A 13,432-nucleotide genomic window follows, 5' to 3' on the forward strand; every position below is an offset into this window, starting at 1 on the left:
CACAATATAAAGACGAAAGAATATTTAGGAGCCGGTAATTCCAACTCAAGCTATAGAAACAGAAGTTAAATTGTGCCACTGGGCACAGTCTATGAAACTACAAACTCAGCAAATCTGCCTTGTCCCAGAAATGAGAGAGAGATTTTTTTACTCCCTTGTGAATGGTATGGATGTTAAAAATAAACAAAGTATTCAATTTTTACCTTCATGATAGGAGAGAAAAGAGGGACTCCACCATATAAGGAAATGGGCTGAGATGAAAACTATCACGTACACACTCCCTGACCATGCTAACCAAAGCAGCAGCCTGTGACCCTCTGTGTTCTTACTCTGCTTAATTACTCTTCATAGCATGTACATATTCATTTTTTTGTCTATCTCCCCCACTAGAAATAGAAGCTCCATGAGGGCAGGGCTTTTATCCTTTCAGGGCCTAGAACAGTACCTGGCATCTAACACTCAAAAAGATGTCAAACTAATGAAGAATGCCTGTAGGTTAAAGGTCTAGTTCTGTCATTGATCAATTCTGTGACCTTGGAGAAGTTATTTAATCTCTTGGGGGTCTTTAGTAGAGGGGAAAAAAAAAAAGCATTCAACCAGATGATCCTTTCACCACTTCAATATTGTGATTTTATATATATAAAATGAACCATAATACAAGGCAAAGTGTAATTAAGCTAAAGTGGATAAATGTCACATTTCTGGGCTGCCCAGCATCTTTTGAATATCTTTCTGTTCAGACAATTTACTACCTGATGAGCACTATCTCTCCAAGGATGATACTAGAAGTTCAAGGGCCCAGTCTTCCTTTAAGCCAGGGACAAGCCATTTGACTTCGGTTCTGCTTATGAAATACAACTTCAAGAGATTTTTTGTTTTTAAGGTAAGCAATGTGAGGCAACAGGTACCACGTGGAGTTCACTTTTTGGTGGGGAGGTTGCAGGAGTTCCTGTTTTCTGGAGCTCTACATCAACTGTGGAGAGGAAGGGTTCGGGTTGTGCTGCAGCAGCAAAGTTGTTTAATGTGGCTCAAGACTTGTACAGTAGGGAATGAAAAGGAGAAAACAGTGTTTCACTGAGGAAAAAGCAAGGCCTTCTTAAGTATCACAGACTTGCTCCAAATCCTGTTCTGCCACTTACTGGCTGTTCCTTTGAATAAATTATATTGCCTCTTCAGCTCCAGTTTAATCATTTTAAAAATGATTATTGTCTTAAGTTCACTCACAGCCTCAGAAAACTCTCTGCTGCTACAATTCCCCCTGGGACTTCTGCTAGCGTGTTTGCCTCTAGATCTCTGGGTCAAAGTGAGGCTTCAAATTAGGCCAATCTATAAAGCTATGAGAAGATAAAACACTGAGCTACAACAGTAATAACAGAAACAGCAAAGTCAACTAATAAAAGGAAATTTTTTCCATAGGTTGTCAACAGGCCCCAAACACATTATGACCCAGCAGAATAGAATTGTTATTGCTGTTGTTATTTAGTCGTTAAGTCGTGGCTGACTCTGTGATCCCATGGACTGTAGTCAGGCTCCTCTGACCACTGGGATTTTCTAGGCAAGAATACTGGAATGGGTTGCTATTTCCTTTTACATAGGATCGATCTTTCATGACTCAGGGATTGAACTCTTACCTCTTGCACTGGTATGTGGATTCTTTAACCACTGAGCCACTGGGCAAGCAGTTGATGCTGTAACAATTATCCTTAATTGCCAAGCAAAGATTAAATTATGGCCCACTTACCCTGGTTATGGTACAGAAGTAAGTACTACATTTTACATATATTTCTAGAAAAGTGGTTCCAGTGAACAAGTTTTGGTGCTTAAAGACTGTCAGTTAACTGGAAAATTCCCTTTCACACACAAGATTATTTCTCAGTGATGCCAGAAAGTGAAATATAGTAACTGACAAGATATCAGAATATGAGAAAATATTATGTGCATAGATAGTTTCATTTGAAAACTGGCTGGCATCCCCAGTTTTTCACAGAAACTCTCTGAAGCCTAGGAGCTCCTAAGTGCAGTTTTGGAATTTAAAGAAAATAAATATACTCTTTTATATGTAAATTCTCATTACCTAGAAATAACACTATAATAAAGTCACAAAGAAATCAGAAAGCTGGACTCAAAAACTGATTTCCCAAATATCGTCTCTGACTGCTGATACCAACCAAGCAAGCATTTGCCTGAGTTTTTCAACTGTTACATTGCTACCCATCTTTATTCCAATTTCCCCTTCAAGTTTATTGTTTCCTATTTCCCCTTCCTAAATATGGCTTATTTCCTGAGCTGTACGTTTTGGCCTTCTGCTTTTCTCTATAAATACTTTCTCCTTCAGAAAGATCATATACACTGATGTTTTCAACTGTTGTTTCTTCATGGATGACTCACACATTTACCTATTTAGGTACAACTTCTCTTTCATCAGCTTTAGTCCTGTATTTCTAAAAACCCCCTAAGATTTTTCTTCTGAATATTTCACTACTATCTCAAGTTTTAAAAATCTTTTTTGAGCTCTGAGCTCATCTTTGTTTTAAAACCGACACATGCTATGCACATCCCTTCTCAGTTACAATTTCCAAGACTTAAAGAATTGGAGTCTTTTCTGATTCCTCCTGATCCTTTTCTCCCATCATCCACTTGGCTGGACCAATTGGATGGTCAATCCAATTGATCAATTATTGTAATCTTGGTCTTTTTGCTCTCACCTTTATTACCCAACACCAAGACTATCCTATGTTCTCATCCATACTATCTTTCACACTTGAGCTAGGATAATGTCTCTAAAACGTAGACTGGAAAATTCACAGTTCATCGTTCATTCCACAAACAGAGTGCTTATTTTATACAATGCACTACGTTACACACTCAGGATGCAGAAATGAATGATTATGGTCTAGTAGGGAGAAAAGACTTGTACATAAATGGAAGTTCCAACTGAGAAACTGGTACTGAATGAACAGATTAAGAATGGTTTCCAAAGCATAATGAACATTCAGTAGAAGGAAAACTTATTTCTAGATGGAGCTATTATTTCATTCAGCTTTAATTAAAGGATAGAATGTCAACATCCCAAGATATAGACATGAGCCTCTACAGAGCCTCCCCTGAATTTCTTGTCACTAGTCAATTTCTATTGTTTGAGAAAAGGCCAAAAACGCTGGTCAGTATCAATGGGGAAACAGAAACGGCATCAAATAGAAACACTGATGTTTCCAAGCTGGAAACTCATGAGAGTATTAAAGAAATGAGGGAGCCACTCTGGAAAGCAATTCGGGAGGAAGGAGGCCAAAATACTCTGCGGGATAGTCAGCGTTTATACACCTACGAACATTCCAGAAGAAACGGACAAGCCTCCTGAAGGGAGCTGGGTACTGACGACTTAAGCTGGAGCAGAGCGGGGCAGTGTTTCGGCAAAAACAGGTACAGAACGGACTAGAGAAATCTTACTACTGAGGTTCGCCCGAGCAGGAGTGAAGGGTGTAGTATCGCTGAAGGGATCCCCTCGCGCCTACTCGGCGGGCAATCGCCTTAAGTTCCTCACGCAGACTCGGCGCAGGCGGCCGAAAGCAGCTTTTCCCGCCCTTCTCAGCTGAGAAGTTCCAGAACTTTCGTCCCTAGCCGTCGCCGGCTCCAAATCAAGAGGGCTCAAAATACAGCGATGCGTCTCTTCCTGCCAGTCACTAGGCCGGTTGGAAGCGCATGGAAACCATCAACACTTTTAGCCCGACCTAACTACTCTCGCCGGAGAAGGCAATGGCACCCCACTCCAGTACTCTTGCCTGGAAAATCCCATGGGCGGAGGAGCCTGGTAGGCTGCAGTCCATGGGGTCGCGAAGAGTCGGACACGACTGAGCGACTTCACTTTGACTTTTCCCTTTCATGCATTGGAGAAGGAAATGGCAACCCACTCCAGTGTTCCTGCCTGGAGAATCCCAGGGACGGGGGAGCCTGGTGGGGTGCCGTCTATGTGGTCGCCCAGAGCCGGACACGACTGAAGCGACTTAGCAGCAGCAGCAGCAGCAGCAGCAGCAGCAGCAGCAGCAGCAGCAACTTCTCTCACAGACCCCCGCGCGAGCCATCAGCATTGAGAAAACTGGGGAAAACGCACACGGAGAGCTGGAGATCCCGCGAGACTTCACAGGCCAGCCTCGGACCAGCGCGCCGGAAGCGGAAGTCAGGAGGCGGTCGGATTCTGGCCGAAGTGGCTCGGTTACCTGGGAGAGCTGCAGGAGTGTACAGAGAGGTACTGTGCCAGCGCCCTGGACCGGAGGTAGGTTTCCCTGCGCATCCGGAGCCCTGAGCGGGACAGACACAGTCCTGGGCGCAGGAGTCCGTTCGGGCCGCAGGGAGGAGGGAGTCGGGCGGGCAGGCCGAACTGAGTGGCCGGCGAGGTGTCCTCGGGCTCTGCAGTTCTGGGACCGGACTTTTTGGAGAAACCAGAAGCCGCTTCACCCTCACGGCCTCTAATTTCCCTCGCGCCTGGGGCCGAGGTGTTTTACAAGGAGCCCAACAGCCAAAGCTCCGAGAGAGAACTGAGAAACGCAGCGGTTCTCAGTCGGTGTCTTCGTCGGTTAATTCTCTGGGTTCATCTCTTAGGGCATGACTGCCCGTTCTGGGTAGTCCTTTCCGAGGCTAGTGACCCACAGCGAAAGTTCCGTGTGGTTTTATTTAGGGCCCCAAAACTAGCCGCCCTCGAGTACACACCTGCCTTGTTTGTTGTTGTTGTGTTTGTTTTTAACAGAAAAGAACGTCCTTTGTTAAGTTATTATTCACGCTCGAATTGATTTTGAAGGCCCAGAGGGCGTCTTGTAGCATCTTCTAGCTCTTCGGTAGCACTTTCAGTTGCAATTTCCTCTTTCAAATTAGCGTCGGAAGTCTTTTAATCCTACCACTTAATTAAAGACCCTTAACGGTTCCCGTCCCCGCGGCACACACCTTTTGAGAGTTTCTTTCAAGGGAGTCAAGTTTATTGTTTTTCTTCCCACAGATCTACACAGTCTAAACATTAAACAGAACAGTCGCCTCAAATCCCTGAGGTGAGTAAAGCATGGATCAATTAAAATCCTATTTAAGTTTCATCCTCACCAGTAATGATAAAGATGATAAACATTTGCTTATTTGTGAGAGGGGGATCCTGGGAGAACATAAAAATACAGTAGCACATTTGCCTTGCCTTATGATTTTTATCATCCCTATGGTTAGGTATGGGTCACCTTTCTGGTGATTCCAGTAATTCCTATAGAAATTGAGGCACGGTTTTAATTTGCTGAATTTATCTTCAACTATACCTTGGATTTGAGAATTTGACAGCTGTTTGCCAATCTCAGACACATTGGTATTTAATAAGACATATAAGAAGTTAAAACATCTAGATACTGTTTCTTTAATCCAAATAATAATCTGTGTAATTTCGTTGGGACGACAGTAGTATAAATATTCGCATGAGTTTTGAGGAGTTTGGAGGAAAGACAAACTAATCAAAAAGCTGTCTTCTAATATCACATCTCTTTGACAAAAGCTTTTTATTATAAACTGAATTGATACAGGAAGAAAAATAATTCTAGGATGTCAAATAAGAGAGATTTGGTTTTAAAGTTTTAACATGGTGTCACATATGCCCCACATCATAAAACGTCTTGAGGCAAAGAATAGAAAGATAGGGTTTAGGTTAGGAAAGGTAGGGGATGGGACTGCATCAAGGAAGGACTGGACATTGGGTGAAGTGAAAGTGAAAGTCGCTCAGTCCTGTCTGACTCTTTGCAACCCCATGGACTATACAGTCCATGGAATTCTCCAGGCTAGAATATTGGGAGTGGGTAGCCTTTCCCTTCTCCAAGGGATCTTCCTGACCCAGGAATCAAACCAGGGTCTCCTGCATTGCAGGTGGACTCTACCAGCTGAGCTATCAGGGAAGCCCAAGGGCATCGGGGGCTACCTCCAAAATACTTCCGGGGCTGGCTGGCTTCCAGATCTTGGTTGAAGATAAAAAGAAGTGAACTCTTTCTTCCTTGGTTCCTCAAGGATTAGGCCTTCTGCAGCCTAAGTCAAATCTTTTCTCAGAGGTAGGGGGCTCTCTGAAAATTTAGTTAAATACTGCTTCAAATGTGAATCCATAATTGCCCTGGAAAACTCAGCTGAAAAAAACTTCTGTTTTCATAGCCGTTAGATAATATTTATAGTACTTGTTTTCGTGTGTCAGAACACCTAGAATAAGAATGTATTAGAGAAAAAAAGAAAATAGATACCATTCTATAGTAATTACCCTCGACTTTAATAGCTGTATGTTTAAAGGCCTTTTTGTCTTTCCAGAGACTTCCCTGGTGGCTCAGAGGGTAAAAGCATCTGCCTACAATGCGGGAGACCCGGGTTCGATTCCCTGGAGAAGGAAATGGCAACCCACTCCAGTATTCTTACCTGGAAAATCCCATGGACCGAGGAGCCTGGCAGGCTACGGTCCATGGGGTCGCAAAGAGTGGACACGACTGAGCAACTTCACTTCACTGTATTTTCAGTCTTTTTCTTTCTTTGTTGGCTCTTTTATTTTCCTGTCACCAACCATCAGGTGTTTTAGTCTGGGGAAAAAAAAAGATAATCTTCCAGTAAGCCCTTAGCTACTGCCCTTTGTGTGTGTCTCCAGCCAGGCCTCTTGAAAGCTTACTATAGACTAATCGGTATAGATTTCTATTTCCTTACTTTCCAATTACTTCTTAATTAATTGTAGTCCTGCTTTAATCCCTGCTACTCTAATCAGCTCCTAATGGCTAAATCGAATTAATTTTTTCTTCTTGGTTCTTTCCAGTTACTATTCAACACTGATGACCTTTCATTCTTTAATCTCTTGCCTTCTATGATAATCTCTTGGGATTCTCCTCTTATCCCTTCTTTATCATCTTTATATGGTGATGTTCTCTAGGATTGTTTTTTGTTACTCTTTCTTTTTCCATAGCCTTCCTGAGGAGTCTCATTCTTTCTCACAGCATTATCCACCAGCAAAATTGATGTCTCCCATTGCATTCATTGTCCACCCAGTTCTCCGTCCCAGATATTTAAACTGTGAACTGACTCTTCATGTGGATATACATATCATAACTAACTTACCTCAGTGTGGATATTCACCTACCTTCACTTTCTAGTTCCTGTGATACCATAACGTGACCAATTATTTGGCCAGAAACCTAGGAGTAATCCTTTATCCCCTCTCTTCATAACATCTACTCAGTGACTGATTCCTCTTGGAATTCTTTTAAAACTATTTTCACAGTCTGCGCCTCAGATTAAATCCTCAGCATTATTGCAGTAATCTGCCCTTAAACTCACTAATCTGTTCTCTACTGTGTTATTAATAGAAAAGTGATCCTTCTAAATGGTAAATTTGTTCTTGAGACTTCCCTACTTAAACCACCCCTTTGCCTCAGAAAAAGCAGAGTTGTTTACATTAAATATAAAGAATTTCACTGTTTGACTCTTGCCCACTTTTAGAGCTTAATTTCTTGACATTTGCTGCTCCTCCCTTTATATTTATACGACAACTGTCTATTCTACCAGACTGAGAGCTCTTTGTGGGCAAGGTTCATGATATATTGTTCATCTCTGTATCCCAGGCTCCTAGTTAGCATAGTGCCTCTATTATAGTAATGAAGAAACACTGAATTGAATCTAGCCTGTCTTAGGTTTAAAGGTACACAAGGGCTTTACACATACTCTCCCTAAAAGTGTTTACTTCCTATTTTCTCACTATCTGGTAAAGATAGTGTTACTTAAAAAATTCTAATAGAAACATACTAAAAACCTGTACAGAATTTCAGAATGACTGACACTTCTGAAGCTGTTCCAAATTTTGAAGAGATGTTTGCCAGTAGATTCACAGAAGATGACAAAGAATACCAAGAATACTTAAAACGCCCTCCCGAGTCTCCTCCGATTGTTGAGGAATGGAATAGCAGAGCTGGTGGCGGCCTGAGAAATAGAGGCAATCGGTATGTATTACTTCAGAAGAGTAAATGCAGATGGCTGATCTGGGAGAGGACAGCTCGAATCATCTAGCCCCCAAGGCCCGTGAGGGCAGCCATCAGTGTTTTTGTTCAGTGTGCTATACTGAGTGCCTAGTAACTGCTTAAGTGCCTGATAAATATTTGCTTTATTATTTTGTCAGCACCATATTTTTTTCCCCTTGCTATGCAGTTGTGTGTATGTGTATTTTAAAGTTTTTTTTTTTTTTTTAATATTCTTTCTCTGGACTAATATTTTCTTTGCAAATATGCTTTAAAAACCTAGGGTCTTCTACAAAACGTTTACATTAAATTCCATAAAGAAGGTATTGTTTTGGTTTCCATTTAGAAAGAAGTTTATACAATGGAAATTACTTCCATTTAATACCTCAAAATAGATAAAAGGAATATTACCATACTGCTTTTGAACAACTGAATAGGTTTAGTTTGCTTCAGAACCATCCTGTTGTTTTGAGTTTGCAGCCTTAGTTTACATCTTCTCTGCAAAGTCTATCCAGTATAATACTGGATCTGGATTTTAGGAAAGTTTTGAATACCTGGTGCAGTAACACTCTAAAGAAAACTGGTTTTTACTATTTTGTTTACTGAGTATTAGATTGAGAAATGAAATGCACCAGGCTAGATTTCTCATGTGTTTTTAAGGAAAGTATAAAAATATTTCTGTTTTGTTGTTGTAGGTTGCAAGATAACAGACAGTTTAGAGGTAGGGATAGCAGACGGGGGTGGCCAAGTGACAATCGATCCAATCAATGGCATGGACGATCCTGGGGTAACAATTACCCGCAGCACAGACAAGAACCTTACTACCCCCATCAATATGGACACTATGGTTACAACCAAAGGCCTCCTTATGGCTACTACTGATAGAAGTGTCAGCAACTTTTAGTAAAATTATTTACTCTGTTAACATGACAAAAGTTTACACTGTATCTTTTGTTGGTCATAGTTTTACATCTGATTGTAGAAAATGGATTATTAATTTTTTGGAACTTGGGAATTTAAAAAAATTAGATCTTACTGGAGAGACATGATGGTTGCTGGAAATAAATACTCCCCTAAAAAGGTTGTGGGTTATATTGCTTGACTTCTACCTCAGATTTGTCTTTGTTTCATGACTTAATAGTGCTTTGAATGGTGTATATAATTTTCTTTGTTAGACCTTCAGGAGTTGTCTTTGTTTTACACAGAAATAAAAATTTTATGTAGAAAATGCTTGCTTTTAATTTGTAAGATGAGGAAGTATCCCTACACTCGGATGTGCGCATTCCTAAAATTTTACACAGGGAGTACATCAGCTCCTATGCACCGCTATGCCTACTGATGATGTATTGTACACAGTAGTAATTGAAAGGTAAAACAATTGTAGTATATTTCTTTTTTTTTCTTTTCTTTAAATTTTAATTTAAATTAAAGACATTCCCAAACATGAACCCCCCTCCCACCTCCCTCTCCATAACATCTCTCTGGGTCATCACCATGCACCAGCCCCAAGCATGCTGTATCCTGCGTCGGACATAGACTGGCGATTCGATTCTTACATGATAGTATACATGTTACAATTCCATTCTCCCAAATCATCCCACCCTCTCCCTAGTATATTTCATTTGGCTTTTGTTATGTGAATGTGGAACTTTGTAATTACTCTACAGGTATGAGTCATTTTCACAATCATTTTGGTCTCTCTTTAGAGGGATATCAAGAATAAAGCTGTAAAATCAGGAAGGAATCAGTCTCAGTTTCAGTATCTTATTTAATGTAGTGGTGGGTGGGATTAAGGCACACAAGTCATTTTACACAAACACTAAGGCTTTTGCTAACATAAACATTACACGTTATGCAAAAGTTTAAGTCTGTAATGTTCCCTTTCTTCTCAGTTATATGTAAATAATGCTGTATTTTGACTATTTACTTTTATGGTATTTAATGTAGGTTGAGTTTACAATGTTATTTCACCTCCAGATGTGCTGGAGGTGAGATTTTTTTGCTGCCTCCTCTTCTGTAAATCCAGTGATGCTGAAACTTTCTTTCAGAATGAGCACCATATTTCCCATCATTTTAATGGCCATTATAATGGTTTTATTTAAGTAAAATACTTGTAAGTATTCTCCTTCAAATTTTGGTAGTTAGTCCATTCATTAATACAGTGAGATGAGCTTTACTGCTCTGTCCTCATATCTCTTGAAAAAAGCTCATTTGGTTTAAGGGTAATATTAAGAGCACAAGTTTCATGGCAGGTCAGAGATATCGAAAGGGAGCTTCCCGAGTCTGCCTTCTGCTGCCTTCTTTCTTAGCACTCTGCTTAGAGGTTGACATCTCCAGATGCTGCTTCTCCTATACGCTCTGGATCTAACTCTCTCCGCTACACCCCCTTCCTGCAAAGCCGTCCTTTCAGGAAACTGTTTCATTAGAAAGGATTTGATAAACCAAGTGCTCACACTCAGCTATAAATAAAACGTTAACAATAAGATAAGGGTTTTCCCCATAGCCCTCTTAATTACATCAGTAGGAAACAAGCCAGTGGTGGTATACTAAGATAGGTCTTTATTACTACAGTAGAGTACTTGGCCCAGAGAGTTAAGAATGGCTTGGCTATAGCCCAAGATCCTTTCTGAAAGCAGGTATGAAAGTGAAGTGTGGAAGTGTTAGTCACTCAGTTGTGTCCAACTCTTTGTGACCCCATGGGTCACAATCTGCCAGCTGCCTCCATCCAAGGAATTCTCCAGGCAAGAATCCTGGAGTGGGTAGCCATTCCCTTCTCCAGGGGATCTTCCTGACCCAGGGATCAAACCTGGGTCTCCCACATTGCAGGCAGATTCTTTACCATCTGAGCCACCAGGGAACCCCAAAAGCAGATGGGTTATTAAAAATACCTGTCAATTGATAAAGCACAGCTGCTGACCTGTTGGGCCACACCTCTGGAGCAGGGTCCTGGAGGCTGTCTACTGTGCCAGCTATTGACACTAGTTAGATCTCTGGATAGAAGGGACCACGGAGGGTGCCTCTCAGAAAGCTTGGAAGAAAAGTGTTTTCCAACAGTACTTAAATATTTTCACACTGATACAATAGGGCATATATGGCCTGAGTATCAACTCTTCTTGGAAATATGATGAGTCCTCCTTTTAACATGGGTTATTTCTGCATTCAGCATGGGTAATTTATGTGGTGGTGGTTTTTGTGTGTGTGTGTGTGTAATTAGCAGTTACATCAGACTGCTCCCTTGTGTATTTAAAACCAGGAAAAAATAAAAAGACATGGTTTCTGCTTCATGTGGGAGAGACAGAAAAGAACATCAGAGCAACTTAAGGATCATTGAAAAGTGGAGAAGAAAAAAAATGTGTCAAGTGAAATTCATCTCAAATAGGTAGTCTCTTGTAATAGCATATAGACTAAGCATAAGGAATCTTGGCTCCAAGTTTGTCTTACAAGGTATCTGACCTTGAGAAAAGTAAGCACTTAAACTTTGAGCTTATTTGTTCACTTGCAAAAATGGGGATAACAAGGTGATACGCTTGTCGCTCTCACAGGGTTATCATAAAAACAAGTGACCAGACATGTAAGAGCTTGAGAATGGAAATGAAAGCCTGTGACCATTAAAACCTCAGCTGTATATAATTGGTGCTGCATTAAATCAGTGAGAGGAAAGGATTTGATAAACTGTAAAGCATGAAATTAAAAGACGCTTACTCCTTGGAAGGAAAGTTATGACCAACCTAGATAGCATATTAAAAAGCAGAGACATTACTTAGCCAACAAAGGTCTGTCTAGTCAAGGCTATGGTTTTTCCAGTGGTCATGTATGGATGTGAGTTGGACTGTGAAGAAAGCTGAGCGCTGAAGAATTGATGCTTTTGAACTGTGGTGTTGAAGACTCTTGAGAGTCCCTTGGACTGCAAGGAGATCCAACCAGTCCATTCTAAAGGAGATCAGCCCTGGGATTTCTTTGGAAGGACTGATGCTGAAGCTGAAACTCCAGTACTTTGGCCACCTCATGCAAAGAGTTGACTCACTGGAAAGGACCCTGATGCTGGGAGGGATTGGGGGCAGGAGGAGAAGGGGACGACAGAGGATGAGATGGCTGGATGGCATCACTGACTCGATGGACGTGAGTCTGAGTGAACTCTGGGAGTTGGTGATGGACAGGGAGGCCTGGCGTGCTGCGATTCATGGGGTCACAAAGAGTCAGACACGCCTGAGCGACTGAACTGAACTGAAAGCATAGTATTGATACAAAGGATGTGGTAGTGGTTTCGTCGCTCAGTCGTGTCCAACTCTTGCAACCCTGTGGACTGTAGCCCACCAGGCTTCTCTGTTCATGGGATTCTCCAGGCAAGAATACTGGAGTATGTTGCCATTTCCTTCTCCAGGGGTTCTTTCCCACCCAGGAATTGAACCCAGGTCTCCTGCATTATAGGTGGATTCTTTACTAACTAAACTATGAGGGAATCCCAAATGAGGTAGGCAGATTGAGAACTAAAGATATGTGATTGTTTCCTTAGGTGTACTACTATACAGATTAGCAAAAGAACAAAATGTATCCTTCAGAAAATAAACGCTTCAAATATGGAAGACAGAGAGGAATTCCCTGGCAATCCAGTGGTTAGGACTAGGTAAATGGCTTGGGTGCAGTCCCTGTTTAGGGAACTGAGATCCCATGGTGTGGCCAAAAAGAAGAAAGACAAGTTTATATCAAAGCTGAACCAAAATTACTGGCATTTGCTGTTTGGAAATTGACACTGGCTTGACAATGTTGATTATGGAACACATCAAATTAGTATCCTTTTGAGATCAGTTTACTAGAGATTTAAGACAGGAAAAAAAAATTTTTTTTTCCTTGAGTGCTAGAAGGATTTGCCCTAGAGGAGGAAATGGCAACCCATTCCAGTATTCTTGCCTAGGAAATCCCATGGACAGAGAAGCCTGGCAGGCTACAGTCCATGAGGTTGCAAAGAGTCAGACATGACTGAGCAACTAAGCACAGCACAGAGTATAGTAACCGTGGGTTACTGCTCTAAGAATAGTTTTTAGGTTCTTGAAACCATATATGAAGAAGCCAGTAAGATTCCCAGCATAGTTTTGGTTTCTAAAGCTGCATTCCTTATAACATAATGCTCAACAGACAAGGATGTAATGTTCCCTTATAATTTTGTCCCCCTAAAGGAAATATAAAACTCTATGACAGTTAAGGGTAATGAAATGTCCATTTTAAGTTTAGAATCCCAAAAAGGAAGGAAATGATTTTTTATCCTGAAGATTACTGATATCACTAATTTTGAACTCTATTGAAAGCACTACACTTTGTTTCTCAATAGTTTTTTAACACCTTAAAAATTTCCCTAGACTTTGTATTCTGTTTGATTCAGTCAACTCAAACACAGATTTCGCTATGTACAGAAATCTATGCTCTGGATCTTTGACTTCTTTTAA

General features: G+C 41.1%; 1 long non-coding RNA gene across 1 annotated transcript; it reads left to right on the forward strand.

Moving 5' to 3' along the window:
* The first annotated feature begins 4,181 nt into the window (after positions 1 to 4,181).
* LOC128066784 (uncharacterized) lies at positions 4,182 to 6,490 on the forward strand. Its single transcript, XR_008201243.1, has 3 exons — positions 4,182 to 4,270; positions 4,988 to 5,036; positions 6,310 to 6,490. It is a non-coding gene; the product is annotated as an uncharacterized LOC128066784 (long non-coding RNA).
* Positions 6,491 to 13,432: the final 6,942 nt, after the last annotated feature.

The sequence above is a fragment of the Budorcas taxicolor genome, chromosome 21 (genome assembly GCF_023091745.1).
Source record: "Budorcas taxicolor isolate Tak-1 chromosome 21, Takin1.1, whole genome shotgun sequence".
NCBI lineage: Eukaryota > Metazoa > Chordata > Mammalia > Artiodactyla > Bovidae > Budorcas > Budorcas taxicolor.